General features: G+C 43.4%; 1 pseudogene across 1 annotated transcript in view; it reads left to right on the top strand.

Annotated features, from left to right (window-relative positions):
• LOC147684744 (uncharacterized) overlaps positions 1 to 17,146 on the top strand; it is a 79,524-nt pseudogene that overhangs the window by 34,016 nt on the left and 28,362 nt on the right. Inside the window, exon 7 of the transcript XR_015300657.1 lies at positions 10,393 to 10,495. The product of XR_015300657.1 is annotated as an uncharacterized LOC147684744 (transcript). The remainder of the gene's footprint in view (positions 1 to 10,392; positions 10,496 to 17,146) is intronic.

Raw genomic sequence — 17,146 nt, 5'->3', positions numbered from 1 at the left:
TACTTGTGCAGTATCATAAAAAAACACAAAAGCTGACCAGTTCATTTCAAAGACTGACTATGCTATGGACTGAGTTTCTTTTAGGTTTTTTCATTCACTGCCATCTTCCTCCATCTTTAGTGGGTACAACTTTGCTCTTCTTCCCACCTTTATCCCATACTATTTCTTGCACTTTGTTAGTCCTTCTCTTCTGGTTACTAAATTTTCTTCTTTCAGTATTACCCTGCTCTCAGATTACTTTACCTTCCTCTTGTCTCTTACTTCTATTTCCCACTGTTCTGCCCTCACCCTTTCTGCTTTTCATAATCTCTCTCTTCAGTTGCTGCTTTTCTTTTCTCTTCCCACCCCTCCTAGGGAGAGGTGTGGCGCCGCGGCCAGGGTGACTGACTCCGGAATCTGGGGATCACGGTCCGATCCCCGTCATCGGTGGCAGATTAGCCCAGCACCATGTGACTCTGGGCAATAGCTTGCTTAATTTTCCCGACGGCCCCCAGCGCCTAGAGACCCTTGCGGGTGATTGTCCGCGCTTTACAAATGTGGATTATTATTTTTATTTCCCTTTGCTACTGTACTGACCATGTCCCAGGTTTTCCGTTCACTCCCATTTCTTAGATATGGATTTGGTTCATTTGCCAATTGCTTTACACCATTTCATATTTATCTGAAAACCTTGCCATGTGTGAAGCACGCTGATCATCTCTTGCTAATATGGGATTCTATTAAAAAAAGTAATGTTAACTAAGGAAGCATTAGCAGTTAAGCAAACTGTAATGATACGTGCTCTAATTAGTGATAGAAATCTTGATTTATTGTGTATGAGTATCTGCTGCCCATGCACCTTAGACCAGGTCTTATAAATTTGGCCTCTAATGGCCGCAAGGTTTCCTCACTCAGGCGAACTTGGATGGAAGGTGGAGGTCTTGTGCTAATTTGTTATAGATAAGACCCTTGCTTCGTTCCACTCTCCCTTTAGAATTTGCTTATGACAAAAACTACTTTCTCAGCCACATACACCTGACATCTTTTAGTGGTTTACCACTTACTGCAAGCTCCCAGAAACTCTGTTTGACTTACTAATTCTTGATTGGCTGATAGGGTGACCAGATATTCCGAATGAAAAACCATAGACATAAGACATACCATAAACATAGACATAGGAAAAGGACTATGTTTTTAATAGGACCGGATCATGGTCACAAAAGGTCTACACTAAAAATACTTTAAAATATGTATGTGCATATCTCTCTCTCTCTCTCTCTCGCTCTCTCTATATATATATATATAGATAGATATAGATAGATACCTATAGATATATATCTATAGATATATATTATATACATTCCTTCAAAAACAAAACACCAGCGCACATCACATGTAATCACTTTTATCCTCTGTGCAGTTTAGCACTCTTTCTCCATCAATGTTCTTTGCTGGAATAATCTTTATCATTCCCAGAGAGCCATGTTGTATCGACAGTTCAAATTTTATTTCTTAAAAGACAATGCTCCACAGCCGAAAACGCGTTTCGCCCTATTCGGGCTTTCTCAAGGCTTCTTTCTAGCGTGTTGCGCACTATTCTCTTACAGGCACGGCTTTCGCAACATGTGTCGTTCTTAATATAAGATTCATCAACAATAAGATCCAAAGTTTTCAAATATGTGAGACGTATATCGCCTGATCCTCCGTATTGTCAGTGTTCAAGGAGGCATGATAAGTTCCATCGTAATAACTCTAATGTCCGTCAACATGCCATGTCAGTTCTCCAGCGGCGTTGTTATGTATTCCTTCTTCCGTGATGTGCGCCAGGAGCATGCTGCAAGTGATCCCAGTATTGGGTGATGAGACGTTGATTCACCCCATATTAAAGCCTGCTGTACCGCATGAGTGAGGGGAGGCAGCAGAGCAGGCAGCTCTTTAAACAGTTCACCTTCCGTCCCTGGTGTGAAGAGAGGGTTGGAGGAAACGCGAGCCTGCACCAGGCTGTGATTAACCCCTTGCATGCTGATGACGGCCCCCATCCGTCATGCACTACGGCGCTCATGTGCTGACGACGGCTGTGGGCTGTCATAAACCCGCCCACTCGCGATTTTGCCACACAGGCGCAGAATCGCGGCAGCATGCAAGGGGTTAATGTACACACTCATCCGACTCTCTTTCCAAAAACCGGGACATAGATGTGTCACAGGAAAAAGTGTCAGGACGCTGGGATTGTTGAGGCAAATCCGGGATGTCTTTTCACCCTACTGATACTAAATCAATTTTCCTAGATTAGGCTATTTAAAGGTTCACACAATTGGCACACTCTGGTGATCTTTGCTCATTTTTTTCATCACATCCTCGGTTATGAGCCTCCCATCGACTAACTCCACCTGCAATAAAACTTTCTCTATTGAAAGCAACTGCATCTAAACATCTTAAACTAGTTTGACAATGTGTAAAAATTAGTTTTCCATTCAACCCAACCCTTCATATACCAGGGTCGTCGTGCTGTCATCTGCAGGACAACATTTTTATTCAGTGACAGCATGGGGCAAGCACACAACTAAAAATGATAAGTCTTTACGGAAAGAAGTTTCTCCATGGCAATGCATTAATATTTTCGTTCTGTGGAACAAAAAGTTACATAGTGCAAATTCTCTTTCCTGTTCAGTTTCCACACATGGAAATTCATATGTGTACATTTATAGGTGTGTTAATATATATATGCGTATCAGTTCGTCTGGGAATTTGAGCAAGTTAAGAGATTCCCATGAGTTGTTTTCAAATTCTTTGAAAAATTGTACACTTATTCAAAACATAGGTTAAGACTACAGGTGTAAATTTGTTGCCATCTTTAATTATTAAACAAAAAAAAACATATCTCGAATAAACAACCGAGCCAAAAACCGTAACCACAATTTTTCAAAGAGGAAAAAAATAACGAAAACAATTCTTACAGTGTAAGCATAGAACAATTATTTAGACAGTGCAGTGAAGGAAAATGTGTTTATTAAATCTCCTGAAAAGGCATAATGTGATTTCTTATGCTAAATACTTGGGTGAAATAGGTGTATCAATATGTTTAGCAAACCATTTAAAAGACCAGTAATTACAAAAAGCCTGCTCCTGGTCCTTTAATTCTATTTTTAGATGCCCCCGTTCTTTGTTCTTAGCAGTGGGTAAGCACCGTATTGCTTGCCAAACTGTTGGCTGCTGCAAAAAGATGACACAATTGTGCCTTTATCCTTTTTTTAATATTTAGTTATGTAAATTGAAGAAATGTTGATCTAAATCCTACCATTCACAGCCTTAACCCTATTTCTGTTCAGCATTCTAACTGAGGCATGAAGCAGACACTAAGAAAAAGAGTTTATGTTAAACATTTTTTCTACTAATCTCTTTGTGCCAAGCGGCTGACCGCTGAAAGTTGTGCAGCAAGTATAAACATGTATGCATATTTTTGTAGTTAGTGTACTGTACTAAGATACAGAAGTGTTAAGTTTCGGCTTTGGCGAAGAGATCATTGGCTCATCCTCGTTCAGTTCTTGCTTTGTTTTCCTGGCACAACTACATTATGTGACTGAATAGTTCAACGGTGGCTTCCAAACATCACTACTCTCAACCATTCTCAAACATACATCTCTATGCTCCCCCACTCCCTCCCTGCCCATTCATTTGTTTTTTCTCTTATCGCCACAAGGATGTTCTGGTCACTAACTCCGCTTAAGTAGACAAGGTGTCCCACCGATACAACCATGTCCGTAGTCCTTACCCAGGGTAAAAAGGAGCTAATGTAGTGAGAAGGCCTGACATACCATACAAGTCCCTGATGCATGAACCTCTCTGCTCAAGTCTTTCCTTGTGGAACCTGCAAGGGAGTAGTTTCAGGAGGGTGTTTGGGGTGTTACACCCCGCCCCCCAATAATTGCAATTTCAGGTAAATAGTTGGGTACGGTGAAGTGTCTGTCTGATTTCAACAGGAATCTTTACAGACAAAAAAGCATGCATGTTCTGTACCTCTCTGTTTTGTAAGTCTTCAAAAATGTTGGTTATTTTCTGAAATATTGTATTTTCTATCACTTAGTACCTCTACCAGTCCACATTCATCTCCCTTTCCACCGCCTCTTTAGCTCCTCTCTTGCACCCTGCTTGTCCTATAATTAAGGCTCCCTGTTTTCCGCTTTTACATATTCTTTACATATAAATACAGACAGAAAACAATGGGTTTTCTTTCTCCATTTATTTTTTTAAAGTGGATAAATACAGAAAATCGTGCTTCTTTAAAGAGACTCTCCATGCTGTCTTTGATGAATTATAGGCCAGCAGCTGAGCCTATGGACAGCATGGTAAATAAAAAAACTGGACAACATGTATTTAAATAACAGCATATGTACATGCTAGTATTTACCAATGGATGTATTGTTATGTAATATTTGACAGCTTAAATAGCTAAAACACGACAGACATCAAAGTATGAGTGCGCGCCTATCAGTTAAATAAATATGGAAATGTACAGTTTTACAACTTCATTTATATGCAAAACACAAAATTAATATGGATAAATGCAGATAAAATAGGCAAAAAATAAATATGGATAAATACAGACGTAAATGTTGAAAAAATAAATACCATAGAACCTGGAGCCCTACTTATAATGTATTTTAACATAACATTATATGCCAGTATGATTGTTGTAAATATAAAGCTCTTACCCCCTCTCCCGATCTTCCTGACTTAGCTACATCCCTGGGAGCTTAATCAAAATGCTGAAGATCTCCTATCTTCCAGTCCGCCTATAATCAGTGATGATTCCTCTCCTTTTCCTGTTGTCTTTTCTCCCATGCTGGCACTTTCTTCTGCTTGAGTGCAGTTTGAATCAGGTTCTCTTCTCAATTTTGTTTGCCTGACTTAGGCTTTGAGGGAGAGTGGATGTTCTTGCTGTCAGAGCAACCACCTAACTCCTGCAAATGGTCCTTCTGCCAGATCAGTGAATCTAACCTTTGCTTGTTTTCTTCTCGATTTGAGAAATCTGCATATAACTGTCTTCACTCTACTAGTACCCATCTCTCTATCACTGGGATAATGTGTTCAACTTTAATAAATCTGTCATCCCCTGCTAGCGTTTGGTCAGGATTTCGATAATGGCCTCTGCCACACGTTTAACCTCAGGTACCCTAGGTCAGATAATTTATTTGTATATGGTTTTTGACATAGTTCTTCTTGGCACTGGGGAGTTGCAGCTGTTCATATAGACCAAGCAGTAGACTGAGTATCAAATACTGTGAATGCACTGCACTTTAAGTGACCACGGGAGGTCTACGTGAAAGATTATAACTAGTACCATTCAATGTCCCACCCCATTAATGTATATTTCTTTAGTGTCTATTGTACGTTAATTTTGGAATCTTGTATATGATCTGTGAAATACCGTTTGTGATTGAATGTATGATATCTGTTATTTTAATAGTATACTTTTATGATTCTTTTCTTTGAATCGAATAAAGTTATTTGAAATGAAAATGAGTATCAAATACTTTTTTTAAATTTCAAATCATTTTTTTTGAGTTTCATGAAATAAACAAATAACTAATAAAAATACAATAAAATAAAGGAAACATAAGAGCGAAAATGAGAAATATTGACAAATCGTGATAATAATAATAGTAATAATGATGATAACAATAAGTACAAATCATGAGAAGTACAGAATAAATAAATCAATGGAAAACTACAAGTTACTCAAGTGCCTAGCCATGGTAGTCGCAGTGAGCCCGCAGTGACATACAGGTGGGCAAACAAGCCCAGTTCACCTACGAGAGTCTCAAATACTTTTAACTATGTTAATGATTAACAATGACATTGATTTCATGGCTGATGTTGTCAAGCAGTTTTCTGAGTAACCAAGCAATCCGTGCTGGAATTCCAGTCACCTTTGCCATTGGCTCTCCCGCTCAAACCACAATTCTGTAAATGAGAATTCTCTTTCTGAAATGAAGTGGAGAGCCAGTTTGAACGCCTAGTCCGCAGAGGCTGATATTCTCAGCCGAATGGGACATCCACTTCAGTACTCCATAGCTGCTTGCAGGCAGATCTTCCACCAAGAGTCCAGCCAAGCAGAGGATTCCATAGCTATTGGCCTTCTCAGAATGGACAGTGTTTTGCTAGTGGTGTATGTTAACAAACTGAAAGGTGCATGTTTGAAAGCACTGACAAAGCTTTCAAAGAAACTATCAAGCAGTGACTTGGGAACAACCTAGTGGTCAACACAGACTACATTCCAGGTCTAAAGCAAACACAAGGAAATGATGGATGGAGCAGGGAAACTTTTCAGACAGACTAGACGCCCTCCGCCAGGAATCCTAAGGTAAGGCGCGAATGCTCCGTTTGAAACCACCGCGTGCGTTCCACTCTGAGCGCTGCAAAGGGACCGAGCTCCAAGCGGCTGTTTGGCAATACTAGCTGACCGCCTATCCCTAATCCGGCGGTAACGCTTCCTCCTTGCAGGTGGTTCTCACCAAATCCTGGCCCCACCAGGTCAGCGCGAGGAAGCCTCCCGAGTCAAAAACACGGGTAAGAAAGCTGCCTTTTCCACCGACACCAGAGTAAACCGGTCTCTTGTCTTGTTATGGTTATTGTTAAGGGTTAATCATCGGCAAGACACCTACGCCATCTAGTGTCCTCCTTTGAATGTTTCAAAGTAATGTTTTGATGTTGTTTTTCTCTCCACGAATGCTGTCTCAACTACTATTCGTAACCACGCATGCAAATTGGCACAGTGATAGCCCCTGATAGTTCATGGGTTTTTATTGCATGAATATTTTTCAGCAAAACCGTTTGGCCATCACTAAACATGCGATCACCTAAGGCAGACCAGAGGCATGCCCACCCACTGTATAAATTTAAACAGTCACGAAAAAAACGCGAGTTTTTCCACGTTCTTCACAACAGTTTGTGGCCTCTCTCTGATATTATCTTTTCTCTCCCCTTTCTCCCATGCAGTTCTGGGAAGGGCTTTGAGAAAGGATTGCCATACGCCACCTACCAGGTCGTATACTGGGCCCCCTGATCACTGGGGGTCCTTTGCAATTAGATGAGCACTTTTTGGTCCTGACGAATTGCCCCCGTGGCAAGAAACATGTTGACCATTCACTCACTTAGGGTCGAATGAGGCTAACTACCTTGAGCGTTCTGCCTCCATTCCCCTGATTAATTTTTTAATAAAGCAGTGAGCCATACCAATAAAAAAACTCAATTTTGGACTCTACTGACTTTTTTTATCTCACCCACGCTCACTCTTGCACTAACACACTTTACCCCCTCGCGTAAGGCCCCTTACATCCACACACCCTTTGGCTAAGGAATAGAAGATCCCCGCCAAAGAGCAGCAATTATTGTTGCCCGACAGGCATTGCACTGCCAGTCTGTCGCAGGGGCAGGGTACCAATGATGACGCTGGACGATCACCGGGTGGGATTACAAATGTAGTCCAACCGGCGACCTGTGTGAGGTACCCCTATAAATTCCGAGAGAGGGTTCACAACACTCACTTATTTCACCCCTTTCTTTGACCTAGTTAGAGAGAAGCCAATGACAGTCTTCTAGTTGACTGGACCCGGGGAACTCTGTATTTCTTTTTTGTTGATAGTCTTTCCAGGACATATACATTGGACCCCTTTAAAAATTGTCCTAACCCCTTGTTCCCCCTTGTTGATACAAAACTTTTCAGACACTCACCCCCAGTCACAGATTTGGGTTAAATCCATCATCATTCTTTAGCTCACTTCGCCACCACAGTTCAGACCCAGCCATATGCAAATCAGTCTTGACCATGTTCCTCAAGGGAACAGTCCAGCCTGAACTGCCAAGCCAGGTCTTCCCTGGACCGGAAACATGCATCCTGGGACCGGTTTTGGGGTAATATCCCTCGTCAGCCAGGCTAACCTGAATCCAGTGGCAAAGTGAGCAAGGGACCCACGTCTGGGCATACCCTGCCAACTTAGTGCGAACAAAGCAAACACAAGTAGATGATGGATGGAGAGCTGAAACTTTTCAGACTCTCACCCCCAGTACTATCCAGTTTAACAGCGGGCTGCTACTCCATACATCTCTTGGCACATTTAGAGACTGAATTCCCTACACCTTCAAGTGATGAATAGTCTCTGGGGTTCTCGGGACTTGGTGCCTTTTGCATTATATCTCAATTGCCAACTGATAACATTGGTGAGCTGGTGTCCAGATCTAAATGTCTGATTTACAGATGCCTAGTCAGGTCTTCCCACTTAAGCTTTATCTCTTTTTGCCCCCTTGCCAGGGTTCAGCTCTGTGTGTGGCGATCAAGCACAAGTTGATTCTGATCACAACAGATTAGCTCTCACATGTTCCTTTATTGCCTGGAACAGATTATCTTTGCTTTCAAGCCACTTCTCTTGGTCCTAGAGAGCTTTCCCCACAATCTGGTATTAAGGCCATCTCCAACTCCTCGCTTGACTTATCTTTAGGGACTTTCAAGATGATCTGACCTGTTGCTAGACTCTGTATGGAAACCAATAGGCCTACAGTCTTCACTGCACAGTTGAACATCATTGGTACATGGAACAGGATTTGATTCTGCTTAGGCCCTCTCCACCTTCCCTCAGGGACTTATTATCTGATAATTTTCCAACGTATTGATGTATCCCACTTTCCCTGCTGCAATGACACATCTTTCTGGAAAATCCATGCACCTAGAATTTCTCTTTGCTGTTTTCCTTTTTACTGCGTGGCACGTCCAGTGTGACCATGTTTCTTAGGGCTCTATCTTTCAAGCTATCATCTCTCTTCTACCTTATTTCTTGCAGAAGGTTCACTGACATCACAGTCCTTTCTGCGTCTGCTCTGCACTTTTGTCCAGAAAGGGCTACCTGCTACATCCTGGCCTAACCAAGACGGCTGCCTCTTTTCCTCATGTACAACTACACCCTTAGGCCGCTCAAGTGTCCCTTTTTATGGGTCCTCAGTCCTTTCTTATTTGTTCTCAACCACAAACTCCACTTGTTTTGATTCAGTTATTTTGTTATTAAAATGGGGTGAGGCAGGGATGTTCGCCACCAAGTTCCTTGCCTTCTCCTTCATTTTGTTTATCCTTCTGTCTTCCTCTCTGTGCACATCTTTGCTCTGTGTTTCTTATTTTGGGTGTCTAATTCTTTTACCCCTGGTTCACCCTTGACTTTTACCTTATCCTCAAATTACTTTGCTACCTCCTCCATTTCCCCTTATGCCTAATCTATTTCTCCCTTCTCCTCTTCTTCTTTTGCCACTTTTCCTTTTACTACTTCCTTCCCCAGTCCTTAAAGCTCTTCCTCCCAAAGATTGCCATTTGTAATTGCAACTTTTAATTTACTTTGTTTTAATTCTGAAACCAGAATTCCATATGATTGAGTTTCTCTATTTTTTTAAAGCAAAAAATGATTTATGATCCTCTATATAAAGGTTTTTTGCAATGACATAAACTGAACTTTCGAAATTGCCATTCTTTGTGATTCAAAAAACAGTTTACAATGTACTAATGTGAAATTTGGAGTCTCAAATAGCTTTGAGTTGCAATGTCAACGTTGCTTTTGAATCGCAAGGAAAGTGTGCACTGAACTGAAACGGATATTCAACGATGATTTGACATCACTCCTGTTGTCGCAAACTATTGAAATATGACCAGTTGTCAAGAAGAATCAGTATCACCTAACAAAACGGTAGCTGTCCTTGAGAGCCATCTTCCATTTTATGAATGGCAGCTGCGGATATCTTATGAAGCCGACAGTGGTCCCATGGACCGCCGCATGCTTTGGTAAAGGCATTTCATATGCTGCACAATATTTTTCTTATTATAGTCCAGAAACCCTTTAGCGACATGGACTGCAATGACTGCATTCTTCAAATCTAGTGATTGAGGTCTGCTGTCAAATCTTTTCATTTGCAATGATTTACATGGGTTGACAGAGTAAATCCTGCCTTTTAAAATTAAAGGGACTGGATTTTTCGGAAGACCTTGCCTATGGTCCTATTGAATTGTGCTAGGAATATAGGGTCTACAATTTGATCCTTCCATTTTCACATAGTCAATAACAAATTTTGTGAAGTTGGTGTGTAATCAGTCTGCCTTTGCCTAATGTGCAACTTAAAAATCAGTCAAAATGGCACAATTCACAGACCAATCAAGGTGGAGTAGTTTTTGAGAAATGCTGCAAATCTTTCACCGAGCAATGTGCTGCCAACATGAACATTCCCACAACGTTTCTTGATTAAAACCTTTTGTATATTTGAATCTTGTGGATTGTGAGTTATGTAAATCTCAAAACTATAGACTGAACACAGTTGTTAGATTTAATGACTAAAATATCATATTTTCAACTTTACATTTCACATTTTTCCATTCTTTAGATCGAACAAACAATTTTGTATATGAGTCAATTCCACTGATCGGAGCCCTAACCTGCATTTTCATTGTTGTGCTGATTGTCGTACTCTATTTCTGCATTTGCATGTAAGTATCACACATGCTCTTTTTAGTGGAAGATTTATTAGAATGTGCAGTGCAAGGACAGGAGTGATGGAAATGTTCTTGGTTTAAGTGGTGTTTCTTTTTAAGACATCATAGGTTTATTGTTATCTAGAGAAGAATAAATATTTCGAATTCTCAAATTCCAGAAGCAGTGTCGGTAAAGACCAAGCAAATTCACTAAAAATGCACGTTTCGCCCATTCAGAAAAGAGTATAAGTGTTATTAGTGGTGTCACTTGATTTTTGTGCTGGTGGTAAAATAGCAGCAATCCAAAGCCCAATTTATTGGTACTCAGTTCCCGGAATCACAATGGCTGTAAATAGCACTGCTTTCTGTCACACCAAGTGCTGCTGAACTCAGTTCCTGATACAATGCTGCCATAGGTGGGTTCTAACTAAGAAGAAAACAGATTTTCACATCACATGCAAGCTCATTACACATGATATGTTCAAAAATCAGTAGAGCCAAATCTTGATGGGTCAAGTGACAACCATGGAAGCAACGCAAAAACATTGTGGTGCCAATTGAAAGCCCAACTGCCAACTACACCCAGTCATATGATCAGAGACAGGCTGCAGGCATCAATTGGCTAAGGCAGGAAAATGCCAATTTTCTAAAAGTGAATTTTTCAGAATTTAATTTCAATCTGGCTTAACCATAAATTAGGATTTTAAATTAGGATTCCAGAGACACCAAACATGAAGCAGTTATCTCTTCCCATTTGGAAATTACACTTATAATTTATAATAAGGCAACTCCAATGTTATCGTATGGAAGAGATTAACCTTGCAGTAGTGACATGACATGTAAAACGTAAAGCTTCATGCCCAACCTTTTAAATACACTGCACCCTGCGCTTTGAGCTGTCCAGGGCCTACCTTAGGAGTGTTTTACATGTATTAAAAAGGAAGATTTAGGCTTGGCAAAAGGTTTACTTTGCCAGATCAAACCAGCAGTTTAAATGGCACACACAGGCTCTGCAATGGCAGGCCAGAGACATGTTTAAAGTGCTACTTTGGTTGGGGGCACAACCAGTGCTGCAGGTCCGCTAATAGCATTTCATTTATCATGTTTAGAGGAGAGGTTACGGGCACTTTAGCACTGGTTAGCTGTGGTAAAGTGCACAGGGTCCTAAGCCCAACAAAAACAAATTAAACAAACAAATAGGAGGAGGAAGGCAAAAAGCTGGGGATGACCCTGCCAGAAGGGGCAGGTCCAACACAACCCCCTCCAGCCTAAAGCTAGGGTAAACTAATCAATACCTTGATGGACTACCCTGCTTAGGTAATATAAAGTGGACAACAGCCCTCTACTGCAGCATCACTTTTCATTGTTAGCTCCTTCTGACTTCAGTCGAATCCCCCTGTCTATGCGTTCCCAAGCCACTGAACTGACCCATGGGTAACCCTTCTTCTCATCTGTGAACTCCATCTGTGCAACACCTAACCTTAATTCGCTCACAGATGCATCCCAGTCGACAGACAGTACCACCGTAGCTAACAAAGTGATGTGGCCCATTCCACCCCTTGGATCAGACGTCTGTCCCCAATCCAAGGAAAACTCTGCCCAGAAGGACAGTAACCAATAGGGGCCTCTGACAGCTGTCAGTCAGTGTCAAGAGCCACGCCCCAGGCCTTCCAGTGTTCTCTGACCTCTGAGGTTTCTCAGAGGGGGGCAGTAACCCCAGGTGTATTGCACCCTACTTTCAATCTACCTTCTACCGGTTCAAGGGAGGTATTCTGAGACTTATCATCCAAGTTAGGGTCTTTACCCTGAGGCTAAACTGGGGACGGGGTGAGTCCTCTGTCACCCCATCCCTCCATCTGTGATCCTGTACCCTCCCCTTGTGAGTGGTACCCCCAGAAAACTGTACTGTTAGGGTGCCCTCTGAAGTCACCCCTTTCACTTCTCCTGACACTGGGGGCAACTCATTCCAGAGAATATAGTTTTTGGGCATCTGGAGACTAACTATGACCCTCCTCTGGGTCATCTCCCCACTACACTGGAGGATACCTGGGTCATAGGGCGGAAGAAGTCCTGCTCACTGGCCTAAGTTACCCTACACACCTGGCCTGTGTACTGCTCTGGGGAAACTAGCCTTTCCACTACCATGGTCTGGCTTGCACCTGTGTTCCACAGACCAACCCATTCACTTTCACCTGGTGGTGACTCCCGCCCCTAGGGATCACCAGCTCGCCCTCTGAGTCCACCTCCCATCGAAAGGAGATCATGGCATTGTCTATGGCCTTCCTGTGGGGACTACTTACCCCTAAAGCCACATTGGCCAACCCTGTAGAGCTCTCACCAGTAGTAGGATTCTTAGGCAGACGGAGCCCCCCTGCGTGTTTCCAAGCTGGGAACAATCAAAGCAGCAGGGTTGGAAATGGGTTGGAAATGGAGGGCCCTGTGCCACCGCCCACCAGAACCTGTTTCTCAGAAGGGGCATGGAAACCATTTCCTCCCCCTTACTCTGGGACCTGTCTTTGTCTCCCTTGACCTCCTCTAGCTTTGCTGGGAGGAATCTAAACCACCCTTCTTGGGTACTCTCCCAGGTGCCTTCTTTTGGACCCTGGTGCTGAGCCAGTGGTCCTCATCATTAGAAAGCTTTGTGGGACCAGTGAGCTTACTGTCAATCAGCTGCTGGTGCAGCTCTGGAAAACAATTACTGAACATGTGCTCTCTTGCAACCAGATCACACAGCCCTTTGTAATCATTCTCCTCACTGCTCTTCCCCCAACCATCCAGTGCCTTGCACAAGGAATCCACAAAATCCACCCAGGACTGCTGGATAGCTTCTGGCTGTCCATGAACTTCTGCCTGTGCTTTTCTAAGGTAAGGCGATATTTCCTGACAAGGGCTTCCTTTAAATGGGGGGGAGATACCTAAATTGTGAATATCGTCTCCCACAACAAAGTCAGGCACTGGACCTTTAGGAATATGGACCCACTTGTCTCCAGAGTGTACTGAAGAAATGCTGCCTCCATCACTGCTGGACTCTGCCTGTCTGGTTTCGACGTCCAGCTCCCTAAGGCTCCTTTCATGAGCCAAACGCTCAAGGTAATTCTCTCCTCAATGGCCAGTTTCCTCTGGTCTTCTTCCATGGCCAGCCTCTTTTATTTGATCTTGACCGTAGCCATCTCCAGCCTGTACTCCCTCTCTGGGTATAAGCCAGTGTTACCATCTTTAGGGCAGAGAGTGTAGGCACTTTAGCACTGGTTAGCAGTGGTAAAGTGCACAGAGTCCTGAGGCCAACAAGGCAAATTCAGCATAAAAAGAGGAGGAAGGCTAAAAGCTTGTGGAGGACCATGTTGACAGGGCCGGCCCAACAACTTGTATTAACAATGTAGCAGTTATGCATGTTACTTTTTGCATTCCAAGATACCTTCACTGAATGCAAAAATTCCTGCTTTTTCTGTACATGCAAACAGTGCCTTCACTTGTTTCACATCTTCGTGTCAGTGATGCACACACATTGCCCCATAGTGCACCTCTGCACCCTTAACTTCATCCTGAACTACGATTCCTACCCTCTGTTCTTTCTCTACTCTTCAACAGTGCTAACACTTTGTGCTCGCCTTAAAACGTCACAAATGCTTTTTCTCACTGTGAAAGAGCATTTCTTAGCGCTTTTGTGAATCGTGTCTCCTGGTATGTGTTTTAATCTCTGTGCACATCCCTTGGCCCATCTCGTGCACTTCTCTTTCTGTGTAGAATATTTCACAAGGTGCGATTGTGACCTTGAGTCAGAGCCTGTTGCAAGACTGCTGAACTTTTCTTCACAATTTCCATTGCCTGATCTCTGGCTGGTGGCACATATAGAACACATATGCTGTCTGGATGTGCTGCAATAGGCATTTTATGATGGACTGTCATTTAACGCTTGGGTTGTGGAAGGGTAGGTTACAGAAACTCTGCACATAATACTCCGCTGTCAATGAATGAATGAGCGTTGGGCAGTTGATTTGTTTACTTCTGCGCCCAGTGCATTCATGGATACTCTCGCCCCATTGGTTTCTTACTGACTGTGCTTTCTGTTGTTTTACTGGCACCATTCAACTTTTTTTCACTGCAACACATTCAGTTGCAGAAAAATACTATGGGGCTCATTAGTATGACGGGCGGACTTTGCATGCCCGCCATCCTGTCGGAATTTGGGACTGCCCGCCATTAGGGCGGGGGTCCCGTGAGGGTATTAGGATGTGCCCGCCACAGTTGCGGGCACATCCTGCATTTATAGCATTGTGGCGGGCGGTGCTCTCTGCACCGCCCGCCACAATGCTATTAATGCATTTGCATAAACAAAGCAGCAGGCAAATGAAGGGGGGTACCACAGGTACCCCCCGGTGCAACCCCCACCCCTCCTTCACTCATGCAGTCTTCACAGACTGCATGCCTTTCCGTGGCGGGCATTATTAAAAAGGCATCCTAATATGGCAGGTGGTGTCTGACAGACACCGCCACCATAGAAACTTTTTTCCGCTCCGGTCGCCTTGCGACCGGGGCGGAAAAGCGGCGACCGGTCTTTCCGTCCGCCGAGGTCCCCCCGCCATACTAATATGACGGGGGGAAAACGAGTGTGGATGTCGGGCGGATTGCCCCCGCCAGGCTGGCGGTGGCTACCGCCAGCCTGGCGGGGGCGCCATTATGCCCTCAATGGAATACTTTAATAAGCAGAAGTGTAGTTTCTGACCCACCTAGATTGTATGATATGCAAAGAATGTGAAAATCTGACCACTGTTACAGGCAAGTAACTGTTTTGTCCTAGAAATGTGACTAGTAATCAGGTTCTTATTTCCTACAATGAGTGTGGTATTTAATAAAGCTCTTCGTGTAAAAACATTTGGAGGTACTTGGGTACCTGTAATATCTGCCCAATGGTAGATTTGCCACGGGTTTAAACCTCTTTTTCTGGCATACACTTTTTTGCTGGCTTGGACACACTATGGATTTTAATACAAAATATGATGCACATTCAAAAAGCGCTTGCAAAGGTGTGATTCATTGCTAAAGGCACTTGTGTGGGAGACTTCCCAACATTTCCATTTACACCTTGTGTGTTTTACACTTTGGGTGAAATGTTCATTGAAGTGCATTTTTGTACTGTACAGTGAAGTCGAATTTCTCCACAGTAACAGTCACATGTTCATGGCCAAGAGCCATGAGAAAACCGAATTTATCTCTGCATTTCAAAAAATGCAGCACATCCAGAACCTAAGTGTTTCTGTTAGTAAATATTTATAAGTGTGTGCAACTAGAGTAAACCCCAGCAAATCATTTGCCCTCTTTTGTGAATCCGCCAGCTTCATAATCACTACGAGCGCGCATTTAATATCGATAAAGCTGGTAACTTGAGTTTCTAAGTGAGATTTAATTGTTCAACTTAGTCTCTCCCACAACTCCCCTCCTTACCCATCTCCACCACCACCCCCTATTCAGAGCTACACACAGGTTGCGTATGTGACACTCTGTTATTTCAAAAAATTGTTTTGGGAATTTGACCCCAGGCCCGTCCTGGTCTTTGGCTCAACTTGCAGTCACGGCATTCATCCTGTTAACAAAAACACTCAAGTACATTTTGATAGATGCTGCCCTAAAAATACATTTGCTACCTTTGTCTAGGAGGATATGAAGCAGGCCCTGAAGGAAAGTGGCTGCTCAGAGGTTACTGTGATTACTTTGAAGTGAGGGGAGAAGGGCTGCGCAAAACAAATGTTACTCTATGACTAAGTGCGAGGATGCGTCATTGCTGAAAATACATTTGCATGTGTGACTTTAGATGCACCTGCTATGCATACTCCTGCCATCTAGTGTTGGGCCCAGACTCTGCAAGTTGTTTTTCCTTGGGGGGGGGGGGAGGTTTATGATCGGCACCATGTGTCGTCCTCTCACCCCCACTCAAGGTCTTTTGCATGTTCAATGGCTCCTATGCGGCCTACGGTAAAAAATAGAGATGAAAAAAAGACCTTTTCTGACTGTGCCTTCGGTGCAGGGGCCAAGTGCGCACACCCTGACATTCACGAACTGTGTAATTGGTGCTTATCCCCAGAGCACAAAGAAGACGAGTGCACAGCCTTCACATTGTTTAAAAACAAAAAGACACTCCAAAGGGATCGCCTGCCACACACTATGGAGCTGGCAGCGGTGGCGGAGTAATCGCATAATGCTGAGGAAGAAATCGAGGTGCACCAACAGGAGGTGCGGTAGTCATTGCCAGCCCCCACTATGCCACCTCTGATTCATTCTCTGTTGATGAACAAGCTCCAATACATGTCGAGGGGTCCACATCACAGTTGCCAATTCCTATGTTGGGATAGAGGACCAAGGCGATGCCATGTACCACGAGTATTGTTGACCCACCACATGCCAAGACGGTCTTGCACACACCTCCCCACCACGCCACAGTGCACCGCAGCCCTCTGGCTCAGTTCGACACTGCGAGCATGCCTCGGAGCCGAGAAGCAATGAGCAAATTCTCGATCCCAATCAGGTGACAAGGCCACATCATGTTGGGAGCCCCGCAATACATCGGCACCGAAGCATAAGTCTCCACCGGCAAGCACATTGGCACCGAAAGCTAGCAAACAGACTTTAACCCCACATAAGGCATCCGGTCCGAAGAAACAATTGGGATCA

This window comes from Lissotriton vulgaris, chromosome 10 (genome assembly GCF_964263255.1).
Source record: "Lissotriton vulgaris chromosome 10, aLisVul1.2, whole genome shotgun sequence".
NCBI lineage: Eukaryota > Metazoa > Chordata > Amphibia > Caudata > Salamandridae > Lissotriton > Lissotriton vulgaris.
This window is presented reverse-complemented; position numbering and strand designations above follow the sequence as displayed.